Source organism: Schistocerca gregaria, chromosome 4 (genome assembly GCF_023897955.1).
Source record: "Schistocerca gregaria isolate iqSchGreg1 chromosome 4, iqSchGreg1.2, whole genome shotgun sequence".
NCBI lineage: Eukaryota > Metazoa > Arthropoda > Insecta > Orthoptera > Acrididae > Schistocerca > Schistocerca gregaria.
Window position 1 is genome coordinate 12,718,210 of NC_064923.1, and position 18,542 is coordinate 12,736,751.

Consider the following 18,542-nt stretch of genomic DNA (forward strand, 5'->3'; position numbering starts at 1 on the left):
AGGTCAGTTTGAAGTTTAGTTACAGACGTGTTTTGGGTAGGGTACACCTGTTCTACAGTGTTAGTTATTGCTTTATTCAGTTCTGTTTCTAATGTATGGTTGATATGTTTGTCTTTTTCCTCTAAAAATTCGTCAAACTGCTGTTTTTGTTGTTTCGTCATGTCATCAACTTGGTCTACAGCCTCCTGCATTTTGACACTAAGCTCGGTCTGTTGAAAACTCATAGCTTCAAAATTTTCGGTTAAGGTACGGATCTGTTCTGGCATATCCTTAACTGTGGACTTTAAGTTATCAATGTCTTGGCTCATGTAAATTAAATCTTCGCGTACTACCTCTATCACTTGATCTGCTACCTCTCTTTTTAACTGGGTCAGTTGAGTCGTCAGATTATTTTGCATGTCGGTCAGGTTCTTCACGTCATTGTCTATTTTGTCCATTTGTGTCGTTACACTGGCTATCTGGGTAGTGACAGCGTTTATCTGCGCTGTGACATTGTCTGTGTGAGCTTGCATTTGTGCTGCAACATTTTCTACTCGTGTGTTAACAGTACCTATCTGAGCTGCAACATTTTCTGTGTGAGCTTGCATTTGTGCTGCAACATTTTCTACAACTTGAGCTGCAAACTGCGACATTAAATTTGTCTGCATCTCTGTAAACATGCGTATAAGGTCTGTTTCTACTGGGTCTTGTGTATTGTCAGTATTCGTATTTGTTTCTGTAGTCGACATATTGTCGCCCGTCGCCTGCGACTGAGCACTGCCGGTCGCTGCGACTGTGTTTTCGGTATTCGCAGTACTTTCGGCCTCAAAGTTTTGTAAGGGTTGGACTATTGATTCCTCATCTGACGAACTATCCATGGTTTTTGTCTGAGATCTGAGTTTCACCATGCCGATTCACAACACAAAACAGCGTGCAGCCGAACTTCACTATCACTACAGCTCGTACTACACGTAAATAGATCACAGATGGCTTTGCACTCGTCCGTGAAAATTCACGTAGTAAAATATGTCTCTGGCAAAACAGAAGACTGATAAATGACTCTTACTTTTTTCGCGCTCAATCAATAAAAATTGTCCGCCATCTTGTGATGCATTTACATATAATAGAAAATGAACGAATGCAATTTTTACGTAAACTAAAAAGAAATGGAAAAGAATTTGGAAAAAGGAATTGATGCGTTCTACGCAGTGGGTGTCGAAAAAATGAAAAAAACAACTGTCCCACATTTACTTTCAACTAAAGCGGATTAGTGCTGATGTTCTTACCTTACGTGTGTTTTCTGACGGTTTTGTAGTGAGAAGCATTAACATTAAATGGTCCAAAACTTTTTTTCGAAAATTATTAATTTCCATGTGGTTTTTCGTTTCTGGTACGTAGCTCGCATGACATGCAACAGAAACAATATGTTGTAGTGGCAATAATGGATGGCAAGAAAAAAAGCTTTAATATTTCAACTAACAATTCTACTGATTTTTACTGAAATTATGGTCATGGCACTCGGTCGCCATTGTAACGTTCCCTCTTTCTGTTTATTTAGGTTTGATTTGTTTGATTGTTATTCTTTATTTCTATTATTCGGAATCTTTTTTTTTTATTAAATTGAGCCTGAAACTTACGTAATAAATACTTCGCGTGAAGTAATTGAACAAAAATTAATTTCGGAAATGTAATCCACTGAATATTAAAAGTAAAGCTTTTGAACAACGCGCGTGACTGACTAGATACATTCAGAGGGTACGCACATTCGCGTGCGAGTGGTTGCGGTCTGATGAGAAATTTTCATTGTGAAATAATTTCGTCGTAACACACTCGGAGATTGCGAACGTACATTCAGAGTTGTGGCACGTACGTTCTATCATTCCCCGTGGCCTGGGTAAAAGAATGGCAATTATTTAAATCTAAGAGTATTTCTTTTGCATCGGACTAGTATTTTTATAAGAAAAAGAAGATTGCAGGTTCTGAATGTCTCGGCAAAACGAATCGGAAGTGATTTTAGCGGCCACGAAAGGAAAGTAGAGAGAACAATCACGTACCTCTATTTTTCAGCAGCGCCGTTTTGAAGATCTTCGGTTCCATCTAAAACTCGCCATCTCTGCTTAACATAATTACTCCATAGGCATGGGAATAAGGCTTGTTGTGTGATGAAAATAATATAAAACACGTCTTGCGTCTTTTAACTCATTCAATTACCACACACACACACGCTAGTAATTAGACAGTACGACATCCCACCAGCCCATCAGAACAAAAAGTAGTCGTTCATACAAGAAAAAAAAAAAACGAAGGGCGAAATTGTTCCTATGTCTCTCAAAGATAAAAAGTTTACCAGATATTTCTCTGGTGTGTCACTGGAACAATTTTTCAGCACCTCTGCGATAAAATCACAATATTTTCAGTTCCTTTACAGTCTGCAGGCTTATGCCGAGTGCCCCGGTATGCGGAGACAGTAAAAGCACCATAGTAGAAGAGGAAAGAAGCTTTTAAGTTCATGTATTCGGCCATTCTGAAGCAGTGCAATTCAAGTTTCAGTTCACGATCATTCACTTATTAACAACTTTGGTGCCTTGGAGACGACCGAAAACGTTAATATTTTTAATGAAAAAAGGTCTAGCAGCCACGTTACACGAGAGAATATGAAAAGCGTTCGTATGCAGTAAAAACCTGAGAAATCCGCTCGTTTCCGTCGTCTGTTATCGAATCGACCTAATGCCAGATTGTAATATTGGCCGCTAATCTCTCTGAAACGGTTACAATTATCGTCTGCAAACTTATGTCGTGTACTGCGGTTTGCGGAGACACTAAAAGCACCATAGTAGAAGAGGGAAGAAGCTTTTAAGTTCATGTAATTGGCCATTCAGAAGCAGTACAATTCATGTTACAGTTATCGATCATTCACTTATTAGTCAACTCTGGTTCCTTGGAGACTACCGACGACCTTAATATTTTTCATGAAACAAGGTCTAGCAGCCACGTTACACGAGAAAATATGAAAAGCGTTCGTATGCAGTACAAACCTAAGAAATCCGCTCGTTATCGTCGTTTGCTATCGAATCGAACTAATGCCAGATTGTCACAATGGCCGCTATTCTCTCTGAAAGGGTTACAATTATCGTCTGCAAAATCATGTCGTGTGTTGCAGTATGCGGAGACACTAAAAGCACCATAGTAGAAGAGGGAAGAAGCTTTTAAGTTCATGTATTCGGCCATTCAGAAGCAGTACAATTCATGTTATAGTTATCGTTCATTCACTTATTAGCCAACTCTGGTGCCTTGGAGACGACCGAAGACCTTAATATTTTGCGTGAAACGAAGTGTAGCAGCCACGTTACACGAGAGAATATGAAAAGCGTTCGTATGCAGTAAAAACCTAACAAATCCGCTCGTTATCGTCGTTTGCTATCGAATCGAACTAATGCCAGATTGTCACAATGACCACTATTCTCTCTGAAAGGCCAATTACATGAACTTAAAAACTCCTTCCCTTATCTACTATGGTGCTTTTAGTGTCTCCGTATACCGCAACACACGACATGAGTTTGCAGACGATAATTGTAACCGTTTCAGAGAGAATAGCGGCCAATGTGACAATCTGGCATTAGTTCCATTCGATAGCAAACGACGATAACGAGCGGATTTCTTAGGTTTTTACTGCATGCGAACGGTTTTCATATTCTCTCGTGTAACGTGGGTGCTAGACCTTGTTTCATGAAAAATATTAAGGTCGTCGATAGTCTCCAAGGCACCAAAGTTGGTTAATAAATGAATGATCGATAACTATACCTTGAATTGTGCTTCTTCTGAATGGCCGAATACATGAACTTAAAAGCTTCTTTCCTCTTCTACTTTGGTGCTTGTAGTGTCTCCGCAAACCGCAGCACAACACATAAGTTTGCAGACAATAATTGTAACCGTTTCAGAGAGAATAGCGGCCAATATTACAATCTGGCATTAGGTTGATTCGATAACTAACGATGAAAACGAGCGGATTTCTTAGGTTTTTACTGTATATGAACGCTTTTCATATTCTCTCGTGTAATGTGGCTGCTAGACCTTGTTTCATGCAAAATATTAAGGTCGTCGGTCGTCTCCAAGGCACCAAAGTAGGCTAATAAGTGAATGATCGATAACTGTAACATGAATTGTACTGCTTCTGAATGGCCAATTACATGAACTTAAAAGCTCCTTCCCTTATCTACTATGGTGCTTTTAGTGTCTCCGTATACCGCAACACACGACATGAGTTTGCAGACGATAATTGTAACCGTTTCAGAGAGAATAGCGGCCAATGTGACAATCTGGCATTAGTTCCATTCGATAGCAAACGACGATAACGAGCGGATTTCTTAGGTTTTTACTGCATGCGAACGGTTTTCATATTCTCTCGTGTAACGTGGCTGCTAGACCTTGTTTCATGCAAAATATTAAGGTCTTCGGTCGTCTCCAAGGAACCAAAGTTAGCCAATAAGTGAATGATCGATAACTATAACTTGAACTGTACTGCTTTTGAATGGCCGAATACATGAACTTAAAAGCTTCTTTCCTCTTCTACTATGGTGCTTTTAGTGTCTCCGCATACCGCAGCACTCGGCATCAGCCTGCAGACGATAAATGTAACCGTTTCAGAGAGAATAGCAGCCAATGTGACAATCTGGCATTTGGTCGATTCGATAGCAAATGAAGAAAATGAGCGCATATATTAGGTTTTTACTGCATGCGAACTCTTTTCATAATCTCTCATGTAACGTGGCTACTGGACCTTGTTTCATGAAAAATATTAAGGTCGTTGGTCGTCTCCAAGGCACCAAAGTTGGCTAATAAGTGAATGATCGATAAGTGTAACTTGAATTGTGCTGCTTCTGAATGGCCGAATACATGAACTTAAAAGCTTCTTCCCTCTTCTACTATGGTGCTTTTAGTGTCTCCGCATACCACGGCACTCGACATGAGCCTGCAGATGATTATTGTAACATTTCACAGAAAAGAGCCGCCAAAATGGCAATCTGGCATTAGGTAGATTCCTAAACAAACGACGAATAAGAGCGGATTTATAGGTTTTTACTGCATACGAACGCTTTTCATACTTTCTCGTGTAACGAGGCTACTACAACTTGATTCACGCAAAATATTAAGGTCGTCGGTCGTCTCGAAGGCACCAAAGTTGGATAATAAGTGAATGATCGATAACTGTAACTTGAATTGTACTGCTTCTGAATGGCCGAATACATGAACTTCAGAGCTTCTTCCCTCTTCTACTATGGTGCTTTTAGTGTCTCCGCATACCGCAACACACGACATGAGTTTGCAGACGATAATTGTAACCCTTTCAGAGAGAATAATGGTCATTGTGACAATCTGGCATTAGTTCGATTCGATAGCAAACGACGATAACGAGCGGATTTCTTAGGTTTTTACTGCATACGAACGCTTTTCATATTCTCTCGTGTAACGTGGCTGCTACACTTTGTTTCACGCAAAATATTAAGGTCTTCGGTCGTCTCCAAGGCACCAGAGTTGGCTAATAAGTGAATGATCGGTAACTATAAATTGAATAGTACTGCTTCTTAATTAACGAATACATGAATTTAAGAGCTTCTTCCCTCTTCTACTATGGAGGTTTTAGTGTCTCCGCAAACCGCAGTACATCGTCTGCAAACTCATGTCGTGTGTTGCGGTATGCGGAGACACTAAAACCTCCATAGTAGAAGAGGGAAGAAGCTCTTAAATTCATGTATTCGTTAATTAAGAAGCAGTACTATTCAATTTATAGTTACCGATCATTCACTTATTAGCCAACTCTGGTGCCTTGGAGACGACCGAAGACCTTAATATTTTGCGTGAAACAAAGTGTAGCAGCCACGTTACACGAGAGAATATGAAAAGCGTTCGTATGCAGTAAAAACCTAAGAAATCCGCTCGTTATCGTCGTTTGCTATCGAATCGAACTAATGCCAGATTGTCACAATGACCACTATTCTCTCTGAAAGGGTTACAATTATCGTCTGCAAACTCATGTCGTGTGTTACGGTATGCGGAGACACTAAAAGCACCATAGTAGAAGAGGGAAGAAGCTTTTAAGATCATGTATTCAGCCATTCAGAAGCAGTACAATTCATGTTATAGTTATCGATCATTCACTTATTAGCCAACTCTGGTGCCTTGGAGACGACCGAAGACCTTAATATTTTGCGTGAAACAAAGTGTAGCAGCCACGTTACACGAGAGAACATGAAAACCGTTCGTATGCAGTAAAAACCTAAGAAATCCGCTCCTATTCATCGTTTGTTATCGAATCGACCTAATTCCAGATTATCACATTGGCCGCTATTCTCTCTGAAACGGTTACAATTATCATCTGCATTCTCATGCCGAGTGCTGCGGTATGCGGAGACACTAAAAGCACCATAGTAGAAGAGAGAAGCTTTTAAGTTCATGTATTCGGCCAATCAGAAGAAGCCCAATTCAAGTTATAGTTATCGATCATTCATTTATTAACCAACTTTGGTGCCGTGGAGACTATCCACGACCTTAATATTTTTCATGAAACAAGGTCTAGCAGCCACGTTACACGAGAAAATATGAAAGGCGTTCGTATGCAGTAAAAACCTAAGAAATCCGCTCGTTATCTTCGTTTGCTATCGAATGGAACTAATGCCAGATTGTCACATTGGCCGCTATTCTCTCTGAAACGGTTACAATTATCGTCTGCAAACTCATGTCGTGTGTTGCGGTATACGGAGACACTAAAAGCACCATAGTAGATAAGGGAAGGAGCTTTTAAGTTCATGTATTCGGCCATTCAAAAGCAGTACAATTCATGTTACAGGTATCGATCATTCACTTATTAGCCGACTTTGGTGACTTAGAGACGACCGAAGACCTTAATATTTTGCATGAAACAAGGTCTAGGAGCCACGTTACACGGGAGAATATGAAAACCGTTCGCATGCAGTAAAAACCTAAGATATCCGCTCGTTTTCTTCCTTTGTTATCGAATCATCCAAATGTCAGATTGTCACACTGGCCTCTATTCTCTCTGAAACGGTTACAATTATCGTCTGCAAACTCATTCCGTGTTTTGCGGTATGCGGAGAGACTACAAGCACCATAGTAGAAGAGGGAAGAAGCTTTTAAGTTCATGTAATTAGCCATTCAGAAGCAGTACAATTCGTGTTACAGTTATCGATCATTCACTTATTAGCCAACTCTGGTGCCTTGGAGACGACCGAAGACCTTAATACTTTGCATGAAACAAGGTCTAGCAGCCACGTTACACGGGAGAATATGAAAAGCGTTCGTATGCAGTAAAAACCTAAGAAATCCACCCGTTTTCGTCGTTTGTAGGCGAATCGACCAAATGCCAGATTGTCACGTTGGCAGCTTTTCTCTCTGAAACGGTTACATTTTCCGTCTGCAGGCTCATGCCGAGTGCTGCGGTATGCGGAGACACTAAAAGCACCATAGTAGAAGAGGGAAGACGCTTTTAAGTTCATGTATTCAGCCAGTCCGAAGCAGTACAATTCAGAACATAAGGCTCTTAATCCCAGGGTCGTGGGTTCGAGCCCCACGTGGGGAGGAACGGAATTTTGTTCCTCTGCAGATGTAACTTACCGTTTTTCTGATTAACGTGATGTAATGGAAATAGCAACTTTAAACTTTGCCTACGTCTCCGTCAGTCGCTACGAAACTGTATTTGAAGGTGAAGGTGATTTTGTAGACATGTGTGAAAGACATGTTCTGAAATGCAAGTGGTGTTATTTGGAGAGCACTTCCTTTACGTGTCAGATGTGTAGCCAAGCAGTAATGGGTCGCCATAGCTGCAAATATGAGACGGTAATATGAAGTGTTGTCAGCTGAAGTCTGATGATCCAGACGACCGTAAGGACGAAGTACGCAAAGGCACCGCTAGGCCGCGCCTCTTTAGCTCAGTGTTAGTTGCGAGTCAGCCGCCGAGCGGGACGGACGTGTGGCGGAGCTGGACGTCTGGCTGTAGTAAACACAGGCTGAGTCGCTGCGTTTGAGGTTAGTGGTGCTGCTAAGCCGCTATTCGTGTTGCACTTGTATTCATGAAGTTCTAGAATGAATAGGTCGAATTATTTGAGGAAAGACACAATCAAGTTTACTTTCGATCGAAATTTCGTTCGACCTAAAGCATTTGAAATTAAAGCATGGTTTATCGAAAAAGTATTGATTAACGGTGATGATGTTGTCGGAGTTTATCTCTCGTTTGTGACAAATGCTGTGTATCTGAAAATGAAAAGTCCAGAATTATGTAGTTCCATTGAGGATCGTTGCGGAGGTAGCGTGAAGTTTAATCATTCTGATGGGAATGTGAGTGACGTTGCTGTTAGTCATGCTGGGTACGGGATTCGTACGATCAGAGTGTTTGAGCTCCCTTTTGAAATTCCGCCCGAAGAACTTAATGTTGCCCTTCGGCCTTATGGCAGAATTATTTCCAATGTGGCAGAAAGGTGGTCTGAAGCTCATATGTTTCCTGTCTTGAACGGCGTAAGGCAAATTAAGATTGAATTACAGAAGCATGTCCCCTCTTATCTTAATATTTGTGGGTATCGTGCTTTGATTATCTATGATGGGCAACCGCGGACTTGCGCTTTATGCAATTCCACGGAACACATTCGTGCAGAATGTTCACGGAGGCGTGTCCCGCAGTTACCGCGTGACGAGATGCCGAGTTCCGGCCCTGTTGTTGGTATGAAGTTGTCATACGCTGCCGCTGCTGACTTCCGCAGCCGAGGCGAGTCGGTGCCGCCTGTGCGCGGGGAGCCTGCTGCCTCGCGGGCGGTTGTCGATGATACTCCGGCTTCAAGCTCTAGATTTGCGGATGGTCTGCCGATCAGCTCCGCGCCCCTCGAATCTATGCCGACGCCAACTTTTTCCAACTCTCCCACTGTGGTTGCTCGTTCTTCCGCGGACTCGGCCGAAGATCCCCAAATACCCGCAACGGAGGTTTCCTTGCGTCGTCAGGATTCCCACCAACGTGAGGATATTGCCACTAGCTTCCGAGGAGTGGACGCTCCAGGCATCCACTCTGCGGGAACTATGAACGAAGATAGCAATCTGGACATTGGTTTCACGTTGGCGCCCACAGAAGACACTTGCGTCAAGGAAACCACAACGAGCGATAGTGTAGAATTGGAGACTGGGTTGCTACCAGTGGGAGCCATGGAAAAAGATGCGCCTCCTTCTGCCGTTGTGGAATGCGATACGCAGACTTTTGTCCGAAAAAAGGAACAGGCGACGTCAGACGTATCATCCGGTACTTCTCCTGACAGGTCGCAAACTTCATCTCCAGCTAGATCGCCGAAGAGATCTTCGAAGAAAGGCAAGAAGAGGAGATTGGCACACAAAGCAGCAGAGAGTTTAGCTCCTGCATTGCTGGAAAAGTTAAAACATTTAAGGGATAATGAACGACTACGAGAACAATGCCCAGTAGCACGAGTTAACGAGTGTACTGAAGCGGAGATGAGTCGTGCCGTTGCAGATGATCTTCAACAACAACCTCGCGCACCGCTTGGCGTCGCAGGTTTGCAGACCGGCACTACTATGGATTTAGACCGAACTGTCTTAGGAAAAGGACTTGATTGGGCCGATGCCCAAGAAGATCGCACCGACCACGGAATGGAGATGGACCTGACACATGCTAGTGGCATTTAATTTTTTTTTTAATGTCTATTTTTCTTTCTGACAGACAGAATGGAATGGTACAGACGTGACTCTGCATGGGGTATACTTCATTAGCCAATTTCTTTTACCTGCACCTATGCCAACGGAACTGACATATAATGTGACCACGATCAATATAAATCGGATTCGCAGTGAAACGAAAGTCGCTTCTTTAAAAGATTTCCTTTACCAGTCGGATACTGATATAGCCCTCCTACAGGAATTTAATGTCCACAACTTTTATGTCCCAGGTTTTCAAGAGATTTTAAATATTGCACCGGAAGCCACATGTGGGACTGCGATCCTTGTCAAAGATGGTATTGATGTGAAGGATATCTGTCTGTTAGAAAATGGGAGGGGCATCAGTTGTAAAATTTTTACTACTACTGTTTTAAATGTATATGTCCCCTCTGGTAACAACGCTAGAGATGATAGGGCTAATTTTTTTAAGAACGATATGGTCTATTTACTTAAGGGGAATCCGGCGGAAGCTTTAATCGGTGGTGACTTTAATTGTGTACTTCACAAAAAGGATCAGCGACCAAATTTTAGCTTCTCCAGGGAACTGGCGGCTTTGGTGACAAACATGAAGTGGACAGACGTGTGGGAAAGCAAATACCCCACGTTAGTCAAATTTACGTACATCAGTAGTCGCTCGCAAAGCAGAATAGACAGAATATACGTCACAGCAAACCTGGAAAATAAAATCAGTGGTATCGAAGTAATTCCCACTACCTTTTCGGACCATCTCGCAGTGAAATGCAGCATTCGGTTTCAGAAGCAAGGAACGTATTGGGGTCGCCCCTTATGGAAGCTGAATACCCATATGTTGTTCGAGGGTGCCCTATCAAGAACAGTAGCGGAGGTATGGCAGGCTGCTCTACGTATGCGCCATAAATACAGCTCTCGCCTTGCGTGGTGGACCTCATGTGCTAAGAAGAAATTGAGATCGTCCCTAATAGCTTACGGGAGGGAGCGAGCGATGTGGTCTCGCAATACCGTTGAATTTTACTATACATGCTTAAGGGAACTATCAGCTCAGCAGATGACTGATGAGGTTTTCATTGAAATAAAGAAGATCAAGGCTCACCTCATAAGTCTCAAGCGACAACAGCTGGAGGGTTTAAAAATTAAATCTCGTGTCCCGACAACGGTGGAGGACGAAAACGCATCGCTGTACCACTTACTCGAACATGAAAGAAATAGAAGACGAGCGTTTATTGCTTGTCTTAGAGTGGGCGATAACCGGGTGCTGACGGAACACTCTGACATTTTAAATGCAGTTTATGGATTTTATCGTACGTTATATACTGATACCCGGTATAATCTAGACTGTGCGAACGATTTGCTACGAACTACAGGTATCGACAATGTTATCAATGACGAGGACAATGTGTCCCTTACCACTGCGATCACATGTGAGGAGGTGTTTGATATACTTAAATATTCGCCTACCCGTAAGTCCCCAGGGCCTGATGGCTTGCCTGTAGAGTTTTATTGTAAATTTTGGCCTCTCATCGGTAATCAATTCACAGAAGTGATAAATGAAGTGTTGCAAGGTGTTACTGTTCCACGCGAGTTCAAAGAAAGCGTAACTGTGCTAATACCAAAGGGAAGGAACGCGGCAGTTAAAGATCTCAATCAATTGAGACCAATATGTTTGATGAACTCGGATTATAAAATAATTGCACGTGTACTGAAGGAAAGACTGAGACCTCTAATGGAGAAGATCATAGGTGACCACCAAACCTGTCTCTCGGGGCGGAATATTTTTAAAACTGTTTGTGAATATAGGGATGTCTCTGCAATTTTTGCAACGTCATCCTCACCAGGAGGCCTTGCCTTTATCGACTTCTCAAAGGCTTTTGACAGGGTCAACCACTTATTTTTGTTCAGAACGTTGACCTATGTGGGTTTTAGTCAACATTTTGTGCAAGTTTTAATTAACATTGTTGAAGGCATCCAAACACAAGTGTCTGTAAATGGGCATTTCACTCCACCCATTGAAATTCGCAACGGCGTCCCGCAGGGAAGTCCTTTGTCAATGCTCCTGTATGTTGTTGCACTGGAGCCTTTACTAAGGAGACTCGATGTCGATCTTGAGGGCATCACGATATCTGGCGTTAACAACGTCACCAATGCATATGCTGATGACGTTGGAGTGGTTATTCGTAGTAACGAAGATTTAGAGAAATTAACTACGAATATTCAGATCTTTTGTGAAGCTACAGGCGCTAGGGTTAACGAGGTGAAGAGTTCGTTTTTAAATCTTAAAGGTCTTCAAGATGTCCGTTTGGAATGGGCACGCTCCGTCGATCGTCACACCGCTCTGGGTGTCACCTTTTACCGATGTCCGCTTCAGACCATGACCTACAATTGGAAGAAAGTACTGGATACAATCAGAGGAGCCACAATACTCAATCAGACCAGACATCTGAACATTAAACAACGAATCAGAATAATTAATTGGTCCATTTTATCAAAAGCTATATATATAGGTCAAATATTGCCAGTTTCGAAACCCATTGCCAAACGTATAATGAGTATCATTTGCCGATTTATATGGACAGGGAATATTTTTAGAGTAGCAGTCGGTACAGTTACGTTACCTTCCGCTGAAGGTGGCCTAGGTTTAACAGATATATGGCGGAAGACTACGGCGTTATATATAAAGAGGACCCCACAAATTATAGAAAAACATCCACATAGTATTACAGCCAGGCTGTATCGACTCCTACAGCCAGAAAATTTACGTCCACCCATAAATATAGGCGGAATTAATTATAAATTGAAATATATTCGCCAGTTCTTTTTAGAGATTAGCTACATGGACAGTATTGTCACGAATCCACAATCAAGGAATTGCAGGAAATTAATGGAACTCTTAACAACGAAAGAACATGTCAACAAAATGGAGTGCAGATATCCCGACAAAGACTGGAAAAGAATTTGGAAAAATATTAGTAATCGTGAACTGTCTTCCGACATTCAGGCAACCTGGTACCGAGTTGTTAATAACGTAGTTTCCACTAACGAAAAGTTGCACTCCATTGGTCTTAGTGACACGATTGTGTGCACCCGATGTGACGCAGTTGACACATTGATCCACCGCTTTCTCTGTGGCGGATACGCCGAAATATGGAGGGGACTCCAACGGCGGGTAGCCTTTATAACCAGAACTGTTAGTACTGAGATCAATGTTGAAAAATTACTCTTCCCCGATGGTGTTTTCTTCCCTGTCCAGAAAACCAATGCTGTGTTGTGGTTGTTTGGCAATTATGTACATTACGTTATATCTGAACACGGCAATGACCGTGTTTTAGAATACGAATTATACGAACAAGCAAAATATTATCAGATATGTACGCGCAGGGACCACAAAAAAACTTTTGGTAACATGTTACACATTCTGTTTCAGAGACGAGGGATTGGATAAACATCTTAATAGCCCTCGTCTACGAAAAATGTAGTCAAAGGCCAAAGTAGGGGATCGCTGTTGAGGGTGAAGTACGGTGGGGACTTCGTGTGCCCCAGGGCCGCTACGGTAGCCGTGAAGGCCTCGGACAGAACCCCGAAACGGCACTGCGGCTTCACACTTACTGCTGGATGAACCCCATATCTCCAGCAACTACTTACATCTATGATGATTTTCCAGGATCTCGGTAATATCGGAAGGTGGTTTCGTTGCACACAATGCAGTGGAAGCTTCTTGCACGTGTTCCTCAGTTACAATCTTTCTATTTTTGGTTAATTTTTTTCAGTATGAAGCAAGAGTGACAATTTATTAATTCCCAAGAAACCTTAATTTTTCAATTTTCAGTTCTACGGAGGAGAAGCCTCACATGGCGAAGAAGCCAAACATCATTTCATTTCCCTAACTGTCACAGTAAATTTGAAAAAAAATCAGTCGATATAGCATAGAAGCTCGCCGAAGAAGGCATAAAAGGAGAGCGAATGGATGGGCTGTGTGGGGAGAAGGGAGGCCCAAAAAAAGAAAAAAAAAAAGTGGCAGAGCACTGGTCTAGTAAACCAGGGGTCGTGAGTTCGATCCTCACAGGAGGCAGACCAATTTTGGATATCAGTTGCGTGTCGTGGCCTTATAGCAAACAGTATCTGGGATGACGAACAATTAGCGAGAGGCGTTTTGTTAAGAACTACTCTCAGATGTGAATAAGGCGAATGGCGCAGATAAAGCATTTGCCAAAGCGGTACAGCATAAGGTGGGACGGGACAGTCTGAAATATATTTTATAGATGTATTTCTCACATATCTCAGAGCCTTCCGCGGTCGTCGTCGTCGTCGTCGTCGTCGTCGTCGTCGTCGTCGTCGCCGCCGCCACTTCTGCAGAAGTAGCAAATGGACATCGTAGCAAATGCGGCGAGGGACGCCCTGCCTTACATTTCCGAATGCACAAAGTGTGTGGTTTAGTTTCCCAGTCTATATTTGGTAGGTCTCGTAGCAGGTTGAATGTATCAAATGGGTGGGAAAGTGCAAGGGGCAGCGTCTGTGTAGAACGAAAACACAACTCCTCAGTGGTGTGAGCGTTTAGAAATGAGTCGTATATAAGATACACTTGTTTGTCAGTGACCGTGTGGCCTAATGGATAAGGCGTCGGACATCGTATCCAATGATTGCGTGTTTGATACCTCTCACTGTCGTGTTTTCCCAGACCTGAAAAAGAAACATACCGTTTTAGTGTAGCACTTGAGCAGTACGAAACCGTGTGAATGTTGCTGTTGACCATTTTTTGCTTGGAGATGCTATTGAGCTTGAAACACGCACAACAAGACCGGTGTAAACTAGCGAATTGGTTTGCATATTGCCCTCGCCGCGTGTTTTTGACTGGCACTTGCACATCTAAAATAACGTCAGGAAGTAACTCGTTCGGCTTATGAGTCACATCAAGTATGTGTGTTAATTTTGACGAAACTAGCTCTGCAGGTTAACATGCAATTCTGTTACCTCTCAGAAATGATTATGAAATAAAAGTGAACTACGTGACGTGTGTGACGTTAGGAAAACATTAGGCAACATGGAGAGGTTCTGTATGGGACCAATCAACCCAAACGAGTACTGTGTGATGTGCTAACCGCCATGTATTCACCGAGGCAGCGCGGCTAGCTCAGTCGTTAGAGCATAAGGCTCTTAATCCCAGGGTCATGGGTTCATGCGGAATTTTGTTCCTCTGCAGATGTAAATTACCGTTTTTCTGATTAACGTGATGTAATGGAAATAGCAACTTTAAACTTTGCCTACGTCTCCGTAGTCGCAAGGAAACTGTATTTGAAGGTGAAGGTGATTTTGTAGACATGTGTGAAAGACATGTTCTGAAATGCAGGTGGTGTTATTTGGAGAGCACTTCCTTTACGTGTCAGATGTGTAGCCAAGCAGTAATGGGTCGCCATAGCTGCAAATATTAGACGGTAATATGAAGTGTTGTCAGCTGAAGTCTGATGATCCAGACGACCGTAAGGATGAAGTACGCAAAAGGACCGCTAGGCCGCGCCTCTTTATCTCAGTGGCAGAGCACTGGTCTAGTAAACCAGGGGTCGTGAGTTCGATCCTCACAGGAGGCAGACCAATTTTGGATATCAGTTGCGCGTCGTGGCCTTATAGCAAACAGTATCTGGGATGACGAAAAATTAGCGAGAGGCGTTTTATTAAGAATTACTCTCAGATGTGATTAAGACGAATGGCGCAGATAAAGCATTTGCCAAAGCGGTACAGCATAAGGTGGGACGGGGCAGTCCGAAGTATATTTTATAGATGTATTTCTCACATATCTCAGAGCCTTCCGCGGTCGTCGTCGTCGTCGTCGTCGTCGTCGTCGACGCTTCTGCAGAAGAAGCAAATGGCCATCGTAGCAAATGCGGCGAGGGACGCCCTGCCTTCGATTCCGAATGCACAAAGTGTGTGGTCTAGTTTCCCAGTCTATATTTGGTAGGTCTCGTAGCAGGTTGAATGTATCAAATGGGTGGGAAAGAGCAAGGGGCCGCGTCTGTGTAAAACGAAAACACAACTCCTCAGTGGTGTGTGCGTTTTGAGATGAGTCGTATATAAGTTCCACTTGTTTGTCAGTGACCGTGTGGCCTAATGGATAAGGCGTCGGACTTCGTATCCGAAGATTGCGTGTTTGATTCCTCTCACGGTCGTGTTTTTCCAGATCTGAAAAAGAAACATACCGTTTTAGTGTAGCACTTGAGCAGTACGAAACCGTGTGAATGTTACTGTTGTCCATTTTCTGCTTGGAGCTGCTCTTGAGCTTGAAACACGCACAACAAGACCGGTGTTAACTAGCGAATTGGTTTGCATATTGCCGTCGCCGCGTGTTTTTGACAGGCACTTGCACATCTAAAATAACGTCGGAAAGTAACTCGTTCGGCTTATGAGTCACATCAAGTATGTGTGTTAATTTTAACGAAACTAGCTCTGCAGGTTGTCATGCAATTCTGTTACATCTCAGAAATGATTATGAAATAAAAGTGAACTACGTGACGAGTGTGACGTTAGGAAAACATTAGGCAACATGGGGAGGTTCTGTATGGGACCAATCAACCCAAACGTGTACTGTGTGACGTGCTAACCGGCATATACTCACCGAGGCAGCGCGGCTAGCTCAGTCGGTAGAACATCAGGCTCTTAATCCCAGGGTCGTGGGTTCGAGCCCCACGTGGGGAGGAACGGAATTTTGTTCCTCTGCAGATGTAACTTACCGTTTTTCTGATTAACGTGATGTAATGGAAATAGCAACTTTAAACTTTGCCTACGTCTCCGTCAGTCGCAAGGAAACTGTATTTGAAGGTGAAGGTGATTTTGTAGACATGTGTGAAAGACATGTTCTGAAATGCAAGTGGTGTTATTTGGAGAGCACTTCGTTTACGTGTCAGATGTGTAGCCAACCAGTAATGGGTCGCCATAGCTGCAAATATTAGACGGTAATATGAAGTGTTGTCAGCTGAAGTCTGATGATCCAGACGACCGTAAGGATGAAGTACGCAAAAGTACCGCCAGGCCCCGCCTATTTAACTCAGTGGCAGGGAACTGGTCTAGTGAACCAGCGGTCGTGAGTTCGATCCTCACAGGAGGCAGACGAATTTTGGATATCAGTTGCCCTTCGTGGTCTTATAGCAAACAGTATCTGTGATGACGAACAATTAGCGAGAGGCGTTTTATTAAGAATTACTCTCAGATGTGATTAAGGCGAATGGCGCAGATAAAGCATTTGCCAAAGCGGTACAGCATAAGGTTGGGACGAGGCAGTCTGAAATATATTTTATAGATGTATTTATCACATATCTCAGAGCCTTCCGCGGTCGTCGTCGTCGTCGTCGTCGTCGTCGTCGTCGTCGTCGTCGTCGTCGTCGTCGTCGCCGCCGCCGCCACTTCTGCAGAAGTAGCAAATGGCCATCGTAGCAAATGCGGCGAGGGACGCCCTGCCTTACATTTCCGAATGCACAAAGTGTGTGGTCTAGTTTCCCAGTCTATATTTGGTAGGTCTCGTAGCAGGTTGAATGTATCAAATGGGTGGGAAAGAGCAAGGGGCAGCGTCTATGTAGAACGAAAACACAACTCCTCAGTGGTGTGAGCGTTTTGAGATGAGTCGTATATAAGTTCCACTTGTTTGTCAGTGACCGTGTGGCCTAATGGACCCCCAATCTGCCTGCAGCATCCGTGGCGTGCGGTTGTCTGTGCTCAGCGCTGTAGCTGGCTTGTTTACTTCTGCGGGGTAAGTCGCTCGCTAGCAGCCGTTATTCTTGCGTGTGAGGAATGATGTTGATGAATCAGTGATGACACAAGCTATGAGGATAGATTTTTGAAGTTAACTTTCGATAATTCATTTGCTCGACCAACCTCTTTCGAAATCGAGGATTTCATCGAAGACGTGATGAAAATTGGAATCGATCAGATTATTGGTATACATTTGTCGATTTTGTCTAGCATACTTTATATCAAGATGAGAGATGCCGATTTTTGTGACAAAATAGTTGACTCCTTCAGTTCCGGTTTGAAGTTTAAGCATAGTGATGGCAATGTGGGTGTAGTTACTGTTTCCCACGCAGGGCTTGGACTTCGAACAATTCGCATTTTTGAACTACCCTTTGAGGTACCAGCCGATCAGATAAATGTTGCGATATCGCCATATGGCAAAGTTTTGAGTAACTTTGCTGAACGTTGGTCTCCGGCTCATAAATATCCGGTGTTGAACGGCGTCAGGCAGCTTAAAGTAGACTTGCAACGACATATTCCGTCGTACGTCACGTTTTGTGGGTACCTTGCAGTCGTAATGTATGATGGCCAACCTAGGACATGTGCTAGATGTAACTCGACGGGACATGTGCGTGCGGAATGTTTACAGCGTCGTGTAGTTCAACTTCCAACCGGAGAGAGTGTTCGCCCTCCCGCAATGTCAACATTACCAGCATCGTACGTGTCGGTTGCTCGCGGTGAGCCGGCAATACAACCGATTCGTGATCCACCTGCCGGACCCAGTCTCGCAGGTAATGTAGCATCACCGGACACTCCAGTCACGTCCGGGATGGCTGTGTCTGAAACCCATGACACTAACAGGACAAGTGATATGGTGGTAGAACAACCCATACAGGGTGCTGAGTTAACGGAGGTGTCCCTGGCTCCTGCTACCATGTCCGAACAAGTGACTGAAACGATGCCGAACTCTGACGCAGTAACACACGGTAATAGATCTCCGAAGAAAAATAAAAAACGGAGGATGGCTCATCAAGGTGCGGAAGATACAGCACCGAGCTTGCGGGGAAAGGCAAAATTAATCGGCCAGAATTTAAAAGAAGGACCAGCTGACGCTGTCGCCTCGACTTCGCGCTCACGTAACGCACCACGATCTG

The 18,542-nt window shown here is 43.4% G+C and overlaps 1 non-coding gene across 1 annotated transcript; it reads left to right on the forward strand.

Moving 5' to 3' along the window:
- Positions 1-15,185: 15,185 nt before the first annotated feature.
- Positions 15,186-15,257, forward strand: Trnat-agu (transfer RNA threonine (anticodon AGU)). Its single transcript has one exon. It is a non-coding gene; the product is annotated as a tRNA-Thr (tRNA).
- Positions 15,258-18,542: the final 3,285 nt, after the last annotated feature.